A 15,406-nucleotide genomic window follows, 5' to 3' on the forward strand; every position below is an offset into this window, starting at 1 on the left:
CTCAGTCGCAAAAGGACAAATATTGCATCGTGCCACTGCTGTAAAATGGGACTGATATCAGGGTGGGGGTAAGACTGAGAAAAATTGGATAAATTCAGAGGCGCATGGTTCAAATCCACCAGATGCTCTGCTGGGGAAGGAGGGACAATCTCCTCCTGTACCAGTCAGATCTGATTTGATGGTACACTCACACAAAAATAATAATAAATTTTTTAAAAAAACACAACTGAATAAATTGTGTATACTGCACTGAAACAGATGAGGGACTAAACAATTTAAAAGCAATGTATGATAGGGTATTATGGTTATCACAAGAGTCCACAATTAAGGTTGCATAGTGGAATGTTCTTTTGATGGTACACTCACACAAAAATAATAATAAATTTTTAAAAAAAACACAACTGAATAAATTGTGTATACTGCACTGAAACAGATGAGGGACTAAACAATTTAAAAGCAATGTATGAAAAAAAAAAATAAAAGCAATGTATGATAGGGTATTATGGTTATCACAAGAGTCCACAATTAAGGTTGCATAGTGGAATGTTCTTGGGGTGGTAGGAGGGGTGCAGGGGGATTGTGTACCAGGGAAGGAGTGTTTCTTTTACTTTTGAAAGAGAGGAGTGAACTGGGGGGTGGGGGGACAGGGCTGGGCGGGTAGAGAAGTGCAGCAATGAATGAATGGAAATCCAAATTCTCTGTAAATGTTCATTAAAATTATTAAAAAAGAACAACAACAACAAAAAAGACCGTCTACCTATGCAGCTCCCCTCAACTCACCTGATGGGAGAGTGTCCTTCCTGCTCTGGTTGATCCTCCGAGTCCATTCCAGTTCCTCTCTCTTCTCGTTACTGACACAATGGATCCAACCTGGAATCTCCTGGAGAGACGAGCAATTAGGGAAACTTCCTCTTTTCTTCATCCCAAGGATCTTCTGAAAAATCATAGGTGGGCTAGGGGGCCCAGTCATGCAGGCTGTGTGAAGAACATAACAAAACCAAACCACTCAATATTACCCAGTCAGATCCGGTTCACAGCCAGCCCTCCTCTGGCTACAGATGACACAGGAGGAGGTTGCTCCCCCTTCTCTCTCCAGAGGCACAGCAGGTGGGTTCCAACCACCAGACAGGCACAGCGTTTGTGGTAGCAGCAATCCAACTCCATATGGCACAGGCCACCAGAGCTGCCTTTCACAATAAGGGTCAGGTAATATGAGACCAAAAGTACAGACCACAAAACACAGGCTCTGACAAGAACGTCACTTCAAACAATCCACAGTTCATCCTGTTCTAATAAAACACACAGGTTTGCCCTAGACTGGGTGGAACCAGTCTGCTTCTTCGAGGCAAGGATTCTGAGGCTCCACGTGACATACCATAAAAAAATAGCAAACATGTCACAAGAAAGGACCAGTCCCTGGAGAAACTCAATGATGACCTTGGGAGTGTGGAGGGACAGTTCAAGGTGGAAGACCCTTGAGATGGATGGACACAGTGACTTGGGTGACAAGGGTAGTTGTGTCAGAGACAATAAGTTTGGCACTCGACAGAGCAGGGTCCAGAGGTTTTATACACAAGGTCGCTATGAGTTGCAAGCAACTCGACCACAATTAACAAGAACAACAACAATCTGACCTCTGAGGCAGTAGGAATACGTAATGCTTCCCTTGTAGGCAATGTCCCTTGTCTTCTACTTGTGGGGCTTTCAACGAAGTAACTATTTCTCTTTAGTAGAAACGTTAGGAACGCTGGTGCAATTATTAGATAACTAAGCTTTGGACTGACTTTTAGGTCCTCCTTCTTTGCTGTTTTTTTAAATATATTTTATTATTTTGTGTCCGTGTGCCATGAAATCAGATTTGACTCTTACAGGACGAGACTGCCCCTCCTTCTCCAGTAGAACATCTGGTGGCTTCGTACCCTGTACCTCTGGTATTGCAGTCCAGCCTCTTGCCACTAGGCCACCAGAGCTCCTTGTCCCTTTTCTTTGTAACTGAGCAATGACACTAATCCCATATGTCAGATTATAGAAACAAATGGTTCAATGAGGGTAGATTTCTACTTAGTATGTTAGCAAATATCAATATTAATTCCCCATGAAATACAAATCTGAGAACAGCCTCTATGTGGCAACAATGGATCACACAACCAGTTGAAAAACAGCGTCATTGTGAAAGAAGCTAAGAGCATTTTGAACCCTTTAATGAGGAATTTCCTACAGTAAATAACATGGCACTACTAACCCAAAGGCTGAGTGTCTCTGGTGCTTTGTTTTCCTTTTAGAAGCTGGTGGGTTCAATCGGCAGTCTCCTCTGGTGAGATTTGCAGCCCCAAAAAGCCAAGGGAGGGTAAGCTATCAGTCAGAAATGCCTAAACAGCACCGACTGAGTGAGCACACTGAGATGGGGAAAAGGGAGGACATTTTGTCATTTACTGTCCTGGGGACTCAGGTTCTATGGGACTTACCTACTCCTTCATTGTCACTGGAAAGGATTACAACACTCAACAAAATAGGATTAGAGAGTAATTTCTTCAATATATTACAAAGTATATATGCAAACCCTACAGCCAACATTGTTTTCAATGGAGAGAGATTAATAAGACAGAGAACAGGAGCGAGGCAAGGATGCCCACTATCACCTCTCCTATTCAATATTGTAGTAAAAGTCTTTGCGACAGCCATAAGACAAAACAAGGAAATCAGAGCTATCCAAATTGGCAAAGAGGAGGTAAAATTATCTCTCTATGCAGATGATATGACAGTATACTTAGAAAACCCAAAAGACTCAGCAAGAAAACTACTGGACATAGTTGGCCAATTCAGCAAAGTGACAGGATACACAGTCAACATACAAAATTCAGTTGGATTTCTCTACAGTCACAAAGAGAATACAGAACGGGAGCTAAGAAAAACAATACCCTTCACGATAGCTAATCACAAGATTATATACTTGGGAGTAAATCTCACCAGAAGCACAAAGGATCTATTCTAAGAATCGCAAAACGTTACTGCAAGGAACAAAAAGAGACCTGGAGAAATGGAAGAATGTAACTTGCTCTTGGATAGGAAGACTCGATATTGTGAAAATGACAATAGGACCAAAGGCAATTTACACGGTCAGTGAAATCCCAATACAAAAACCAATTTCATTCTTCCATGAGATGAAAAAGGCAATCTCCAACTTCATTTGGAATGGAAAGAGATTCCCAATAAGCAAAGCATTCCTTAAAAAGAGAAACAAGGCAGTCGGCATCTCACTCCCTGATTTCAAATTCTACTACACTGCCACAGTGGTAAAGACAACGTGGTACTGCTACAATGACAGAGAGATCAATGGAATAGAATTGAAAACCCAGAAATCAGCCCATCTTGCCAAAGAAAGCAGTTAAGTGGGGAAATGACAGCCTTTTAAAGAAATACTGTTGGCAAAATTGGGAAAGTATCTGTAAAAAACTCAAGCAAGATCCAGATATCACTTCATACACAAAACCAAACACAAAGTGGATCAAAGATCTAGGACAAAAAACAATGACGATCAACTTCATTAGAGAAAAGCTTGGAAGAACTCTAGAAGGCCTAATTCACAACGTAGTGTTCCAAGCATCCTGAAAAACCTACAACCTGGAGAGGATAAAATAGATGAATGGAACCTTCTAAGAATCAAATCTGTGTGCACATCCAAAAACTTCTCGGACAGGGTAAAAAGGGAAGCCAGAGACTAGGAAAAAATATTTCGTAATGACATCTCTGATAAGGGACTTATACCTAGAATTTATAAAATAATCATCACCACAAGACAAAGGTAAACAACTCAACTGAAAAATGGGTACAGGATATGAACAGACACTTCACCAAAGAAGACATTCAGATGGCCAACAAACACATGAAGAAATGTTCAAAATCCCTAGCTCTAAGAAAAATGCAAATCAAAACAACTATGACATATCATCTTACCCAGTTTAACAGAACAACAAGCAACAAATGTTGCCGAGGTTTTGGAGAAACTGGAACCATTATTCACTATTGGTGGGAGTGTAAAATGGTGAAACTACTCAGGAAGGCAGTATGGCACTTTCACAAAAAGTTGGAAATAGAAATGCCATTTGACCCAGCAATTCCACTCCTGGGATTTTTACCCCAGGAAATCATAACTGAAGCCCAAGGAGATATATCCTCACCCATGTTAATTGCAGCTCTGTTCACAATAGCAAAGAGTTGGAAACAACCCATGTGCCCATCAACAAACAAATGGAGAAGCTGTGATTCACACAATAGAATACTATGCTGCACTGAAAAACAAGGAACTCATGAAATATTATAGAAAATGGGTGAACCTGGAAGACATTATGCTGAATGAAATATGTCTGTCACAAATGGACGAATAATGCCTAGTGCAACTGTTGTAAAGCGGGACTGACATTGGAGTTGGGTGGAAACTAAGAGAGGATAAAAATGGAGAGTTCACTGAAACAGATGACGGAGAGACTGTTTAGGAGGAATATATGAGTAGGCTATTATTGTCATGACAAGAGTCCAGAATGAAACCTGCATAGTGGAGGATACTGGAGGTGGTGGGATTGTATACTTATAAAAGAATTATTCTTTTTTTTTTTAGAGAAAAGCGAACAGGGAGCAAAGTGTGCAAAAATTTATGAATGCAAGTCCCCCAAAATAACTTTTATTTAAAAAATAAGTATCACAAGTGTATTTGATACCTGGAAAGGAGACTGATAGAACCACTGATCTGAATACCATTCTAAAAATGTAAGTATCTCCATAAACTTTGACTCAGAGCATAATATTGATAAAAGAGTGCAATTATACTATTAAAAAACCTCTGACAAATTAGGAAGTATGAACCAAGGATGACCAAACACGTAGAAATGAGAAGCACTCGAGCTCACTATGGATGTCCTCCTTGTAATTTAAATATGTACTTTCTTTTTTTTTTAAATATGTACTTTTCAAAGCCACTATATGGACACGACTAGGCAGCAAGCTCAACGTATACTTTTTAATTTTTTTTTTTTTATGTCGGAATCGCTAAATAGGATCTGACTGATACAGGAGGAGATTGCCCCTCCTTTTCGACTCACACTACATACCGCTGGGATTGCAGTGCTACTTCTTGCCACTAGGCCAGGAGATCTCCCCTCAGTGAGTACTTTTTAAAACCAATTCATATCCTAATTACCTTTCACCCAAAGCAAATCACTGTTCCACGATGCAGAGTGACCAACATTTTACAGAAGCGTGTAGCTAATTTTAGGAGCATGTACCTGATCAGATAGTCGATTTTAGAATCTTTATACTATAAATATGACCAATGTTTTTAAATTTTCCACTTTTTCATCTTCACACAGCCACTCACTCGCATGCTCCCATACCCACCCCCGTCCACCCGAGCTACCTCACTTGTAGCTTCCCCTGCTGCCTTCTCCACCTAAATACAATAAAATACGGATAATTTCAAGTTAAATATAACAAATGATATAAAAAACCCTAAATTTAAGCAAACAAAATAATAATAAAATGAAAATTTAAGCTTAGGAACAGCTTACAGCAAGACAGTATCTTCAAACTACACTTAAATGTGGTAGTATTTTCTTTGTTGAGGAACAATTAAAAAGAAAAAAAAAACCCTCCAAATACATGCAAAGGACCAGGACTGATTCATTTTTTTTCTTTCTCATGTAAGCAATAAAGCCTTTATTGCAGTCAGATGAGATTTCAGGGCAGAATTCGTCTGTAATAGTTCCGTGTGGCACCTGGGGATCCAGTTGTTTTCCTTGTTTCTTTTGACCACCATGGAATGTCTTTATGATCTCACTTTTGTGGCAAATGTACAAATATTGTGTCCACATACCACATCATGTAAAGAATTATACTTCAGTGAGTTCACTATTAATAAGGAGGGAAAACTTTTCAAGTTTTTCCCTCCTATCCTGGCTTACTTCTCTTTGGATCTCACTAGTCAGGTTAGATCACGCCAAGTCCAAGATGTAAGAGAGGTAAGGAGCAGCACTGCACTCCTGAAACCACTGGCTGCTCTGAGGGAGAAAGATGGGCAATCTTCTCCCACGTGATTAACTGCCTCTGAAAACCCGCCTGAAGGTGAGTTATGGGATGGTTCTAACTGGACGGTACTCGACAGCCGCAGCTGTTTTTAGCCTTTATATTAGAAATCTGGTGGTGCAATTGAGGAGGGAAGTAAAGGAGTGGTGATGGCTATTGGGCACACAACACCGGGTGTAGATACTAGATTCATGTGAGATTCAAATGAGATTTTGTTGATACTTAATAGAATGTCTGAGAAGCATACCTAGTCCCAAGACACTTTCTGGGACATATATCTTTGAAAGAGTTTTCTCTTCTGTTTGATTTTTCAGCACATAGCTTCAATAACAACACTCATTCTTAAGGGGATGAAATGACACTAAACATATCCTTCTTCCTTAAAATTAAATTACAATATACATCTAGAGGTGGCTAAATACTAAGATTACTCTTTATAACAAAATATTCAACATTCAACCAGTCGATGATGTGACTAGGGAGACTAAGGTGCACCTGATCCAGACCTTGGTCTAAGCTCTTCCTTGACATGCAGCAGAGAGCTGGGAAATCACTAAGCATGACAAAAGAAAAAGCGACTTCTTTGAATTGTAGTAATGTGAAGAAAATTGTACTCACCATGAACTGTGAAAAGAACAAAGAGGTCCATCCTGGGGAGGGTGAAACCAGGCTGCTCCTTTACTGCTTGGTTTCCGAAGCTCCATCTGACACAGTCTGGGCATGTGGCCAGGAGGGACCAGTCCTTGGAGAAGGACATCCTGCTTGGAAGGGTGGAGGGACAGCACAGGAGAGGAAGACCCTGGAGGAGATGAAGAGACTCCGTGACTGGGATGATCGGGTGGGTGAGCCAGAGATCACAAGGTTGGCTCACGAGAGACCAGGGTTCAAGGCAGTTGTACCTGCGGCCACAGCGAGTTGCAAGGGACTCGAGGACACATACCAACAACAATAAGCATCTTGACGTCTATCAGTTTGGGTTTTTAATTTAAAAAGTTGATTTAGTGCAGTTAATTAACGTTTACACAGTAACTGTCGAGGAGCATATTTTGAAAGGCTCAACACATCATTTCAGTAACTGAAACGATGACTCGGACAACAGCTCATTGAGAGGCATCAGCACGGACTTTTTCTGAGGCTGAAAGTGAACACGGAGTTGAACACAGGCTCGTTCCGTCAAATGAGCCCCCTCGTTACCTGGAAAGGGCGCAGCGCCCTGGACTCGCTCTTGGCCTGCAGGTGACGCTCGGCGTCGAGGCGGCGACCTGGGCATCATGGCGGCGCGGGGCGTCATGGCGGCCGGGCCTCAAGGCGGCGACCGCGAGAACCACCTGCAGCCACGACACTGTCGTAAAACAGAGAGTCTCAATGCGCACACGTTGACGGCTAGGGTAACCCGCAAACTCTGCATTTATAATAATACACTTAGCAACCAGGGCACGCAAAGTCCTGAATGTCAACGGATAAAATGGTATCACAATGCGAATCCTTAGACAATTAAAATGCCAAACTGCGTAAAGGCATTCAACTGAGGACCAATATTTAAAAAGAAAACATATCTACAATCAAAATACCACGCCCCTCCTCCAGCACCCACCATTGGTGAACATAGGACAGCAAGGATGTCCACTTGCTCCTTGTCTACAACTGTGTCTAGGCAAGTGCACAAAACTAACCTTTACGCTTACTGGCTCTCTGCAAAATTGTTGTTGGAGATTTTTTTGGGGGTTTTTGTTTCTTTATAATTTTATTAATTTTCCTGAACATTGACAGAGATTTGGGGTTTCCATTTATTCATCGTTGCACTTTCGTCTCTCCCCCCCCCAGTTCACTCCTCTCTTTCAAAAATGAAAGAAAACGTCCTTCATTGCTATACAATCCCCCAACCCCAGTTCCCCGATTGTTGATTTTTGCTATTTTCATTAATATCACACGTTTATTTCGCTCATTTCTCATTTTACGGTCCATGACAATTCATAAAACTAGAAATGAAAAGCAATCAAAGCTGAATTACAGAAATTCAAAATATGAATAAACACACACACACACACACACACACACACACAGTCTATAAAGCATAAAATGGGATTAATAAAAACATGCAAAGCAACATGGGACCCAAAAGTTCTTGTTTCAAAGATCTGTCTTTCTCCAACACAGACATGATTATTCATTAAACACAACTCAAAGCCATGGATTCTTCCTCTTTCATCCCTTTTCATTGCTCTTTGGGGTAGAGAGCACTTATCTTTCAGTTTCTGTATTGGGAGGGTGACTTCTGTGTTGCTGCTTATTTTATACTTTTTGTACTCACACACCTACCTGTATATTCTTTGTTGTATGGCTACAGCATTTGTCTGTACGTTTGCTATACTGAGGTGACTTGTACCATATTGTGGCCCTGGAAACTATGATACTAGTATTTCAATGAACAGTTGAGTTACTTATGGGGCCTAGCTTTCAGAGAAGCTTCCAGACGAAAAGAGGAAGAGGCAAGATTGCTCAGCCATTTCACAAATAACAGGCCTTTGAAAGGTCTTTGAGGTGCAGGGTGGATTTAGAAGAGGCCATGGCACTAAGGATATTGTGACTAAAGTCAGACGGTTCTCGGCTGAAAGTAGCGAGTACCAGAGGAATGTCTATATGTGTGTTTTATTGACTAGGCAAAGATACTTACTGGATCACAACAAATTGTGGCTGACTCTAAGATGACAGGGAATCCTAGAATACTTGATTGTGCTTTAGTGAAAGCTATACTTGGACCAGCAGGCAGTTGTCTGAACAGAGCAAAGAAACACTGTGTGATTCAAAATTGGTTAGGGGTGTGCATCAAGGATTTGTCCTCTCTCCATATCTTTTCAATCTATATGCAGAACAGATTATCCAGGAGTCCATGAGGAGAAGTGTGGCATCAGGACTCGAAGTAGACTCATCAACAATCTTCATTATATAGATGACACATCCCTGCTTCCTGAAACTCAGGAGGACCTGAAGCACTTGCTGTAAAATGTCAAGGACTGCAGTCTACAATATGGATTGAAGCTCAACATTAAGAAAACAAAGATTCTCACCACTGAGCCAATTGGCAGCATCATGATAGATGGTGAAGAGATTGAGGTGTCTGTCAGCTTCAGATTGCTTGGCTGTAGAATCCACACTCTTGGTACCAGCAGCCAGGAAATTAAAAGAGGAATTGCAGAGGCAAAGTTTCCTGTTCAAGTCCTCTCCAAAGTTCTGAGGAGCAACGATGTCAGTCTGGAGACTAAGGTGTGCCTCATAACGGCCATGGTTTTTGCCATTACGTGCTATGCATCAGAGAGGTGGACAATGACTAGGGATTATAAAGTATTGAATATAATATTGACTGCTAGGAGAAGAAACAAGTTCATCCTGGAGAGGGCATAGCAGGCTGCTCCTTGGAGGCAAGGATTCTGAACCTCTGTCTCACTTACTTTGGACATGCTGCAAGGTAGGACAGTCCTTGGTGAGGAGCATCATGTTCACCATTTTCGACTTTGTGGGGAATATCTTTTATCAAGAATGGGAAGAAATCTGGACCTCTTCCAGTCAAGGGGCCAGGTGGCTGTCTTTCATATTTGAGCCTTTCCAGGTTTGTATCTGTTTTCTGAAAACCATCAATCCCCTTTTTCCAAGAACCAGGGAGCCAAGGGTGGGGTGAACTCTGTTTCTGACTGGAGAATTATGATTCTGAGGGGTAAGCGCGGAAGAACGTTTACCAGTTGTGGTGCGTGTGCCCAGGCTCTATGGTGGGCCTGGGCAGAAAGGGAAATGGGCACTCTCCCCCTCCAGCCCTCCGGGCTTCATTGCAGGGCTCACAAGTGGACAGCAGTACTTCCCAAGGCACCATGAGGAGGGACACGTACTGAAGCACTATATTGCAAGCTAGCCCTGACTGGTACACCTGATGATGAGCCCAATACCGAGTTCGAGAACCGGGGACCTGGGTGTCTGCTGCATACTACCAGATCGAAATGCCCCTGTGGAAGAATGTTGGGAGGCTCAACAACTGAAAGCAAAGAGAACCCCAATTATGTGCTCTAATCCGAGAAGCAATGTGGGGAGATCTCTGATAAACAGATTCAGGAATAAGTGGACCAATGTGAGGAGGGGTCTACTCTAGGCCCGGACAAGACCTATAATCGACCACCTCTGGGAGGGCCTCTATTGCACTCTGGCTTCACACTCACCTCCTCTACCCTCTGAGAGCTATTGTTGGAAGGGTTCTGGGTTGACTTGATCCACATGACTTTTCCCTACCCACTACGTGACCAGAACTCTCCCGGGTACCTCAACCCACCATCACCTGAAATCTAGTTTACAATTAATCTCTAAAAGTTTTCAGGTTCCCTACCCCCTATAATGGGTTATCAAAGTCAGTGTATATATATAGTCAAGGGGAACAATCACAAACGCTGAAGTCAATTTTTTTACAAGACCATTCCTCTCCCATTACAGAGGCTCAGTACACATTCTCTGATGGATATAAGGCCTGGCAGCTGTGTTGGCCAGATGCGACTCTATTTCGTTGTGAGATTAACTACGCTTTTGGTGTATTGTCTGTGTATTTCACTCATGGACTTGTAATGGAGATTGATCAACAGCTTCAGATCTCATCATCCCAGCTACACCTTTGATGTCTCTTCTTGCAATCAAACCCACTTTGCTGCTGAAGTCAGCTGCTACCACTTCGTTACAGCAATTCCTGTTCCCCTCCTCTTAGCACACCTCAAACAAAGGAGCCCACCCATGGTGGCGGCACTGGCTTCCTGCTGGCAATGCTGGGCTAGACGGACAGTCAGACTAAGGGTCTTTTAAAAATTTTATTTCCCATGTTTTCTCTTTATTGGTTGTTTTCATAGACTAAGTCCTTTCAAGGTTCCTTACTACATTATTCTGCAATTGAAGGTAACTATTGGTTCCCTGATCCGTTTGGAAAGTAATTCGACATCGATCCACGACCTTATTTTCATATGCAGTTTTCCATTTCTTCCCCTACATTACAGCAAAGGCTCTGGTGGCTTAGTGCTAAGCAAGTTGAGCTGCCAACCCAAAGGCAGGAGGTTTGAATCCAGCAGGTCCTTCCCCAGGTCACCATGATTCCACCCATCTTCCTGCCAGTCAATGAAAAACTAAGCGACCATGATCCTGTGAGAATAAATGACACATCAAGCATGCTAGGGAGCAGGTTCCCTTTTCTGCCATGAAGTGGACACAAGGAAGAATGGTCCTGGAAATAATTTCCAGGGAAATAGGCAGTGTATATGGGATGCCTACAAGTGCTGCTACTGTCTAGTTCATCGTCTGGGGGTGAAGTTGGCATGTGGTTGTGACAGAAGGGCAAGAGAAAGACATGGGGCCACAGCCCTGTCCACCCAGAACCTGCCCTGCTCTGCCTCTCTCTCAGGACACCTCAAAAAGAAAGGTTCTCATCCAAACTGCAAGAGCTATAGGACATACACACGTGTGTGTGCATGTGCAAGTGTGTGTGTACAAAACATGTCATGAACTCAAACATGATGTAAGTTTTAGTTTAGATGCTTAAGAATGTAGCTGATGTTCCTAGTAACCTCTGGTTAGGATCTCAGCAGACCCTCAGACTACACCAGAAAAACTCCTTCCAATTAACTTGTCTATTTACAGAATCACACCCCATCAACTGCAGACCCTTCTTCACTGTTAAGGAAGTATGCGTAAGGTAGAGGACCCCACACACCAGGACTCCCATCCTGACTCTAGAATTCAGTGTGTCCTTGGGAGGATCCCTGGTGGCGCTGTGGTACAAACACTTGGCCACTGACCCACTCGCTATGTTGGAGATTTCACTCACTGGTTACTCTATGAGGTCTATGAAGGGGTCTATGTGCTCTCTGGATTCTGTAACCATTTTCAGCTCTGGGAAACCTGTGGGCACTTGCAGTCTCTTCTTCTGTGGCCGTAGGTCAGCATCATCTTTAGGCAGTGGATTTAAGGGGTTGCAGTGTCCTTGACCAAGTCACTGGATTTCAAATACATGTCCGTGAGTCCCTGAATTAATTGCCATAAGACGGGATACAGCACAGAGCAACTGCTCAAATGATGCCTAGAGAGGAAATGTTTCCTTGGCCCAGGCTATTCACCCTATCCCGACCTTGCTCTGCCCATAGTGAGGAGATTCCCTGCAACCCCCAACAGCCCCCAATATGAACATGAGACCATCATGTTGTGATCAAGTACCACTTCTCATGAGGAGCTACTAGATGCCCTCGTAAGGATCTTTTTCTTGGCGCCCACCACACTCAGGTCCTCAGTACTCTGCTTCTGTTCCTCAGAGCTCACCCCTGTCGCTCTCGATGATGCAGACGGCACAATGACAAGTATCCTGTTCATGCAGCTGTTCCGTGCAAATGAAGAACACCTACAAGTGTGGGGTTACTGCAACAAACAGATTTTATTGGAGAACATAAATGGCTTACATTATCCAAGAATGTAAGCAATAAATACATTACATCAACGTTCAAAGAGTGTGGCAGAGCTGAAGTCAACAAGTGTGGAACATAGGTATTTTGCAATGTACTAAAAATAAAAGCAATAAATAATATATAGAAGGACACTAAAAGCAACACACTTGAACTCACCAAGTGGCCAGTCATCAAAAGTTATTCCTGAAAAGGTTTCTTTATCAAAAAAGATAAAGGTAAATAATCCAATATAACAATGGGCACAGGATATGTACAAACACTTCAGCAAAGATGACATTCAGGTGGACAACAAGAACATGAAGAAATGTTCAAAATCCCTAGGTCTAAGAGAGATGCAAATTAAAGCAACTGTATCATCTCACGCCAGTAAGAATAGCAAATTTAACGAAACAGCAATCAACAAGTGCTGGTGAGGCTGTGGAGAAACTGTAATCCTTATTCACTGCTGGTGGAAGTGGAAAGTGGTGTAACCACTTTGGAAGGCAGTATGGCACTTTTTCAAAAAGTAGCAAATAGAGATAACATTTGAAGCAGCGATTCCACTAAGAGGAATATACCCCAAAGAGACCATAACTGACATCCAAGCAGATATATGCACACCCATGTTTATCAGAGCTTTGTTCATAATAGCAAGAAGTTAGAAACAACCTAACTGCCCATCAACAAATGAATGAGTAGAGAAGCTGTGGTATACTCACACAATAGAATATTATGCTGCATTGAAAAACAAGGAACTCATGCAGTATTATTCAAAATGGGTGATTCTGGAGGACATTGTGCTTAGTGAAATGTCTCAGGCACAAAGGACAAATACTGCACAGTGCCACTGTTGGAAAACAGGATTGACATCAAGGCTGGGGGGAGACTCAGAAAGATGGGTGTAATAACGTATACTGCATTGAAACTCATGATGGAGAAAACTGTTTAAAAGGGATATGTGATTAGGCATTTTTGTCATGACAAGAGTCCATAGCAAAGGATGCATAGAGGAGAGGACCTGCGGGGAGGAATTGTAAAACATTGAAAGAATTATTCTTTTACTTTTCCAAGAGGGTAGTGTCCTGTGGGGAGCATTGGGAGGGGAGAAAAGTGCAACAATGATTGAATGGAAGTCCAAACTCTCTATAAATTCTCATTGAAATAAAAAATAAATATTAAAATGAGTGGGAAAAAAAGGTTTCTTGATTGCCTTGTTAATAAGTTGATGTTGTGGCACTTCCAGTTCTCTCCCGGGGACAGACACGCCTGGCCAGGCTGCACACGAGTGGCCTGGCCCAGCCACAGGCACTGCCGTAGCAGCCATCGCCTTGGCAACATGGACGAACCAGACACAAAGACAGGGGCCTTTGCAGGGTGGGGTGGGGGTTCACTATGTCGGATGGCCATCTGAGGGCCAGCACCAGCTCCTCCTCTTCCTCCAACCAACAGACTGAGAAGGAGGCAAACACCCCCAAGTAGAAGGAATGTAAAGTCAGCATGAGTAGAAAGTCCAAACTCCTCTCCACTAGAGCCAAGAGGATTCAGAGGAAACTGGCCGACATCACCTTAGCCCCTCTGCCCAACTGCAGTGAGTCCTCCACGGTCTATGAGGGGGGAGTGTATTTCCTTGCTGTCCTGTACAGAACAATATCCCTACCAGCCTCCACAGGTTACGTTACGAACAAGAATCTATCACTGTAACATTAATAGTCAAGGCATTATTTGCTTGGACATACTGAAAGATAACTGTAGCCCAGTACTGACCATTTCTAAAATCCTCTTAACTGCTCGCTTCTTACAGACGACAATTCCACCAACCCTTTGGTGGGAAGTATTGCTCCTCAGTATATGACCAACAGACCTGAACATGACCAAACGGCCAGACAGTGGACCAAGTGATACATTACCTAAGCCGGTCTTCGCGGCCCTTACATTCTTTCTCTGCCATAGAGGAGAGCTGCTTATGATTTTGACAGGGTGGAGGAGGGTGGAAGTTTGTAAAGAGTAGGGTATTTCTGTAACAGGTATCACTCAGCCTTATTTCCTAAGATTTTGTGGTATCCTAAGGTACAGAGTTGCTACAGTCGACAGAACTGTTAAGTAGCAACTTTTCAATCTGCCAGTAGTTCTGCAATATTAGCTGAAATGTAGTCGGAAAAGAATGTACATTTAGACCTTTGGGTTCAGTTGCTCATAGTTTGTAATTTTAAAACAGCTAAATTTTGTACAGGTTCTACACAAAGCCATTTCCGTCAAGTCCTTGCAAACAGCACACTCTTTTGTTTCTTAAAAAATATTAGCCCCGATCTCCTCCTTCGCTATAAAGTGGGGCGCAGCAGCCCCTGCGGACCTCAGAAAAGTGGGGAGACAACCCTCGGTGTGTGGTTATTGCCTTGTTTGAACCCACCGGCTGCAGCGCGGGAGGAAGATGGCAGCGTTGGAGATTTACAGCCTCGGAAATAGTCTGGGGCAGTTCTGCCATGTCCTAGGGGCCCTGGCTGCAATATGAAGATGAGTACCAGACCTGCTTCCATACCAGGTGGCACCTCCTCCAAAAGCTGCCCAACCAGAAACCACCCCAGCACAATCAGGAGAAAAAAGAATACGCTGGAGGAGAAGGAGAAAGAGAAGAAGGGGGTAGAGTAGAATAAGAAAGCAGAGAAGGAGAAGAAAATGGAGAAGAGGAAGAAGAAGAGGGAACTTCAGGCATACAGTGGCAAGTAACTGAATTGCCAATGGCTTGAATTAACTTGGAAGTGGATTCACCCCCAGATTTCTGCCAATACCTTCATTTTGGCCTTGTTATACTTTAAGCAAAAGACACAGCTGAGTCACGCTAGACCTGCTATTTGCCCTACAGAACTATGAGCTAATAA

At 42.8% G+C, this 15,406-nt stretch overlaps 1 pseudogene; it reads left to right on the top strand.

Moving 5' to 3' along the window:
• The first annotated feature begins 13,922 nt into the window (after positions 1-13,922).
• On the top strand, positions 13,923-14,429 carry LOC102875863 (annotated as a pseudogene).
• The last annotated feature ends 977 nt before the right edge of the window (positions 14,430-15,406 follow it).

Source organism: Elephantulus edwardii, unplaced genomic scaffold (assembly GCF_000299155.1).
Source record: "Elephantulus edwardii isolate Elephantulus edwardi_28Jun2011 unplaced genomic scaffold, EleEdw1.0 scaffold00016, whole genome shotgun sequence".
Taxonomy (NCBI): domain Eukaryota; kingdom Metazoa; phylum Chordata; class Mammalia; order Macroscelidea; family Macroscelididae; genus Elephantulus; species Elephantulus edwardii.